Source organism: Lepus europaeus, chromosome 18, assembly GCF_033115175.1.
Source record: "Lepus europaeus isolate LE1 chromosome 18, mLepTim1.pri, whole genome shotgun sequence".
Classification (NCBI taxonomy): domain Eukaryota; kingdom Metazoa; phylum Chordata; class Mammalia; order Lagomorpha; family Leporidae; genus Lepus; species Lepus europaeus.
In genome coordinates this window covers 65,576,984-65,582,731 of record NC_084844.1, presented here as the reverse complement: position 1 = coordinate 65,582,731, position 5,748 = coordinate 65,576,984, and the positions used below count along the sequence as shown (strand labels likewise).

The window sequence follows — 5,748 nt, the reverse complement described above, 5'->3', positions numbered from 1 at the left end:
TTATGCCCACAACACAGATACAGTTGAGAAAAAAAAAAAGTCCGCTAAATGTAGAGAACATTGCTGCATCAGTAACTCAGAGAATCAGCTGAGGTCAGTGAATGAACGTAGGCTTTACATTAACCCCAGCAATTCAGCTTCCAGTTATAACTAGCAATGCTCTGGAGTAGGTGCAGAGAAGCCATCCAAAAGGGTGTGGTGCCCTGGTGGTGACAGCACCGGGGTCATAACCTCTGACCTTGCTCTGACCAATCAACAAGCTTCCCTCCCCGTGACCCCGGCAGCACTCCCGGGCCGCCCTCCTGTCCACGTCAGGATCCTCCCTCAGCTGCCTACTGCGGGAGGCCGGCCTGGCCGCTCACCCTGGCCACAGTCATGGGCGCTGTCTGAAGGCCGCGTTGGCGCTGAATCCGGAGGTAAATCTGGGAGCGAGCTGTCGTGGTGGGGCGGGGGGCTGGAGGGTGGCGGGGCGCTGTGGGGACGGGGTGCCCTTCTTTGAAGAGGATGCCTTCCTGCTTGGCCAGCTGCCAGGCCTCCTCGCGGGGCCCCTGCTCGCTCACGGCCAGCTGCAGCATCTCGTCGTCCATCACGCGTGGCTCTATGGAGTTGTGCAGCCGGCTCATGTTCCCTGCATGACAGGCACTGCTGAGGTCTCCCCTGTTTTTATTCAAGATTGATTTATTTGAGAGGCACAGTTACAGACCGAGAGAGAGGGAGAGAGAGAGATCAATCGATCAATCGATCCTTCTTCTACTGGTTCCCTTCCCAAATGGCCACAACAGCCAGCGCTGGGCCAGGCCAAAGCCAGGAGTCTGGACTCCATCCGGGTCTCCCACGTGGGTGGCAGGGGCCCAGGCGTGGGCGTGGGATTCGGCAGCCCTTAGGACACCGCTGGGGCACCCACATCTCGTGCTGGGGTGCTGGGGTTCGAGTCCCGGGAGCTCCTGGCTCCCGCTTCCTGCTCACAATGCACACCTGGGATGGGGCGGGTGCCGTCTCGAGTGCTCGTGGCCCCACCGCCCACGCCGGAAACCTGGGCTTTTGAGGTTATCTGGGGAGCACACTAGTGGACCGACCTCTCTCCGCGCTGTCCGCCCCGGGTCTCCTCTCCTCTCAGGCACCAACTTCCGGGCTCCGTCAGCACAGCAACAGTGTCCCCCGGTTGCTAGGGAACCAAGCGCAGCCTCGCGGTCGCTAAGGGGAAGTTAAGAGGTAGACATTCTGGGTGAAAGTTGACGCGTCACATGATCAGTTCTCAGGGCGGGGAAATCCTAACACACCAACCAGGATTAGAGAAAACAAACATTTACCCAATCAGCTCTTTCTGTGGGCGGGGATATTCGTGGATGCACCTCCTTTCCTTGCCCTGGTTTGAGTGATTGACTCGTCCTTTATCCAATAATTCTAAGGATTCTCTAGCTTGACCGGTATATGGACGAATCAACACGAAAAGCCTCTCTTTCGGAGGCGAAGGCCAATCGGATGAGGGCTGTGTAGGCGTTGCCCAATAGAGACGCGACAAGGGGGAGTGGCCAAGGGCCCGCGGCTCCGCATTCCTGGGGGTAGGGCGGGGGCGAGCCTCAGGTCGGGACCGGGGCTGGGGACAGTGGAGACCCCGGCGGGCAGACTGGACGCCCCGACCGCCGCCGAGCTTTCCTGCAAGATGGAGTTCCTTCTGGGGAATCCGTTCAGCACGCCGGTGGGACAGTGCCACCTCCCGGTGTCCCTGAAGACCACTGGGCTCTTCCACCTGGCACTGGCGCTGCAGAGGGCCCCCACCGTGGGAAAAGGTGGGGAGGGAGGAGACCCCGGTTCCAGAGAGCCTGTCCCCCTGCTTAGGCCTGGAAGGAGGGGCACACCTGGGCATGCCCACTGTCCTCTGATTGGCTGGATTCCCCCGCTCACCCCTCCAGGCCCCAGACGCTTGCCAAGTGACCAGGATATTGTGCTTTGGGCTCAGCACTGGGGCGGGGGTGGGGTGGGGACTGAGGGGCTTGTGCTTTAGCAAGGGGGTGCCGACTTTCCCCCCACATACACACTCGGGGTGGCTGGGGGCTAAGGCGCAGGCCAAGCTGAGAGAACAGAGCGCCATGACTCCCCCCCAAAGCAGGCTGGTGGTGACACTGTTGGAAGGGTATAGTGTGGGGCGACCCCCACCGGTCCCCCCCGCACCGGAACCTCTCCTAAAATGCTTCGCCTGGAAAGCGAGATCGTCGGGCACAAGGGGTACACAGAAGTCAGAGCCAGGGGGCAAAAAGGCTGGTAATGGGGGGGTGAGAGGTGTGGGGGTGGAGAAGAAGCCTCCGTGTGCACATGCACACATACACACACTCCCATACACACACACTTGCCCTGGGCAAGGAGAATGACAGGAATGGTGAGAGAGAAAAACTCTGCCAGCAGCCCAAGCAGACCCTGCTCTGCCCCTGGGGGAACCAGGCTCACCCAACCAGCCAAGGCCAGGGACTTCCCTTGAAATACAGCTTGGAGGGGGGAAGTTGAGGGAGGGAGGGAAACAGGTCAGACCAATGGGGCCCGTGTCAGGAACACGCAGCCACACTCCACACACAAGCACATGCACTCTGCCTGCCTATTCAACACATGCCCCCCCACCCCCATATCCTGCCTTCTACAGTGTGTCCCACCCCCACTGGGGACCTGCAGGTGGGCTGGTGGAGTCAGACTCAATCTGGTTGGTTTGAAAAATAAAAGGAAATCTAGAAAATGTTTTTAAAAGTTATGTACATGGGTAAGGGGCTGGGGGGCCCTGTCCCAGGGTGGGATGGGGAGTGGCAGGGCAGGGGCGGGAGGTGGGGAACAGAGGGGAGGACAGCAGCCCCACCACTCCCAGCCTGCTCCCTACCCACCATTCCAACCCCAGTCCCACTCTGCCCCTTTTTACCTTCATTCAAGTTGCATGCACGCATGCACACACACACACACACACTCCGCTAGCCCAAGGTGAGGATCCTTGGCTGAGGATCTCCCTCCCTGCAGCTCCAGGGGACACGGGCTGGGTGGAGGGGTGAGAGCAGGTGCTGAGCTGCCACCCCCAGCCACCTTAGGCTGCTTGTGGCATTGCTCTGAGCCTGTTGGCTCCACTGTACGACTGGAAGTGCCTGCAGTCTTCCTGCCCCAGCACCCAGGCTCAGGGACTGAGGAGGAGGCAGGAAGGCGCTTTGGAGGCCTGGAAGCACTGGGGGATGGGTGGGGGTGGGGAGGGGTCCTGAGAGCCCCCTTCCATCCCAGCAGAGGCTGAGGAAGGACTTCTGCCAGACAGGCCCCTGCCCGTGCCTGGATTTGTGGGGGGGGGGCATAACGCTTGGGGTGAGGGAAGGGGTGCCCTGTGTGGAAGAAGGAAACCGGGGCCTACCTGCCCCCTGCCCGGTCCCACCCAGCGGCTCACCTTGGGGAAGGGGCTGGGACAGGGGAGGGGGACCCAGGAGCATGCAGTGCCCCCCATGGGGCCTGGGGAGTGACAGACAGTAGCTCCTGACCAAGGTGTGTGTGACAGGACAGAGGGGTGGGGTGGGGGAGTGTGGCGGCCCCCCCAGGTGGTGTGGGGGAGTGTGACGGCCCTCCCGGGGTGGGGTGGGGGAGTGTGATGGCCCCCAGATGGGGTGGAGGAGTGTGAAGGCACCCCTGGGTGGGGTGTGGGGCACAGTTACTGCAGGGCCTCCCTCGCCTAGGGGCTGCCTCGCCCCATAGCTGGCCTGCTGGAAGCCATACTCCCCGCCTGTCACCTCTGGCTCCATCTTACCCGAGTCGCTGATGCAGGCAGTGCAGGGGCGCCCTCGGGTGAGCAGCTTCAGCTTGGGCATCCAGCTCTGGCGCACGACCCGGAATGCGTTGGGGCACACGCCGGCCGTGATGGCATTCCTCGCTCTCTCCTTGAAGTTCTGGCGTGCAGGGCGCAGCTGTCCAGTGGTTTGCTGGAGCCACAGCTGGGGGCCAGTGCGTTCAGGTCAAAGAAGGTGGCAAGGAGCGGCCACAGCAAGAGCTGGTGCCGGGTTCCTTAGCTGCGCCCTCTGATACACACCTTGGCGCCTGTCACCAGCTCCTGCTTCTTGGAGCGGTCACCCTCGTCCTGGAGCTGAGGGTGTCAACGGGTGCCAATCTAGTCGATGAGCTGGGCCAGAAGCAACACCAATCTTGCCGCACCCGGATCTGACTGCAGGTTCCGGGAGGGCCTCAACCTTTTCTCTCCTTCTCCTGGTAGGAGCTGGGCTGTCACTGGTGTAGGCGCTCCAGGTGCCCTGGCTCCTGCGCTCCGATGTGCTGGGCCCACTCCCCATGCCCGCTGCAGCCACCACCACCACCACCCCCCCCCCCGCCAGCTGCCCCGCCCACCCCCGCGGCCAGGGCCACCCCCATGGGCTGCGCGGCAGCCACCACGGGCCCGCTGCGGGGGCTGCCAATTGGCCGCCAGGTACAGCACGGAGAACTTGGCCATCTTGCGGTTACCACCACTGCCGCCGCAGCAGCCCCCAGCCTCCTTGGAGCCACCGTCCCACAGCAGCTTGGCCACGGGCGTGCACTGCACCTAGTCCGACTCCTGCTGCTCCGTCCTGACCTGCGACACGAGGGGCAGCGGCAAGCTGCAGGCCGGCCAGCCAGAAGTCTGCGCCATGGGGCTCTGTGGCTAGGATGAGGGCGCCCCTCTGCATGCAGGCCCTGGGAGTCGCAGCTCCGGGAGCTCGCCTTCAGGAAGAACTTGGCGCCTTTCTCCATGATCTCCTAGATCTGCAGGAAGCCCGCCATGTCCGTGAGCAGGAATTGGTCCCCCACGTTCGTGCTCAGTCGACCCGTGTAGCAGGAGCTCAGGGGTTGCTGGAAAGACTGCGGCTGCATGGCCACCAGCAGCTCCACCATGGTGCTGCGGCTGCTGTTGCACAGGCCCCGGGAGTAGGAGCTGCTGCCGACCAGCCCAGCCCGGTGGGCCTCGAAGGACTGACCCCTGATCACCACCAACACCTCACAGGACAGGCCCTGCAGCCGCTGTTCGCTGAGGTGCTCCAAGATGCCATGGCCGAAGTTGGGGATCTCCACCTGGAGGCTCTGCGCCATGGCGGTGGCTGCGCCATGGCCAGGCTCTGAGCAGGTTGGGAGGGGGGGGCTCCGACCAGCTCCGCAGCGTGGCTGAGCTCGGCCTGTGTTCCGGGTGTCCCCTGTGCCGGGGCCTCGGCCTCCGCCTCCATGGCCCCCATGGCCTCCGCCTCAGCAGGAGCGGCGGCGGCCACTCATTGTTAAATTTAATTGTTTTAAAAAATGATGTACAAATGACTACATTATGTGCTAATACAGGACTAGAAAATATTTGAATTAATGTATATACTTTTATACCATTTTAAAAGTACGATTTTAAAAATACTATCCAAATAGGAGAAGGAATATCTAATTATAATTAATGGAAATATGAGAAGTGTAAATTAAGTAAATCCGCATCAGACTGTAAAGTGTGGCACCAGATATGGGTAAGCTACAACGTTAGGAGTGCAGGTGCCAAGATCAACAGGTTAAACACTGATGTTATCTATAATTACCTCGTGTAGCTTAAAACACAGGTAATGAGGAAACTCAGAGTCTCTAAAAGGCAATTAGAAACTTTGTTTCCTGTACCAGGAATTTTTAAAACTTACTTTTATTTAAAGCTTTTTTCCCTCCATAATGAAACATCAGGGCACGTCACTTACACATTTTAAATACATATAAAAACAGAATGCACAATTATCAGCCTAATACAAATAT

At 60.2% G+C, this 5,748-nt stretch overlaps 1 pseudogene; it reads right to left on the bottom strand.

Moving 5' to 3' along the window:
* Positions 1-332: 332 nt before the first annotated feature.
* On the bottom strand, positions 333-5,067 carry LOC133746918 (nucleus accumbens-associated protein 1-like; annotated as a pseudogene).
* Between the last annotated feature and the right edge of the window lie 681 nt (positions 5,068-5,748).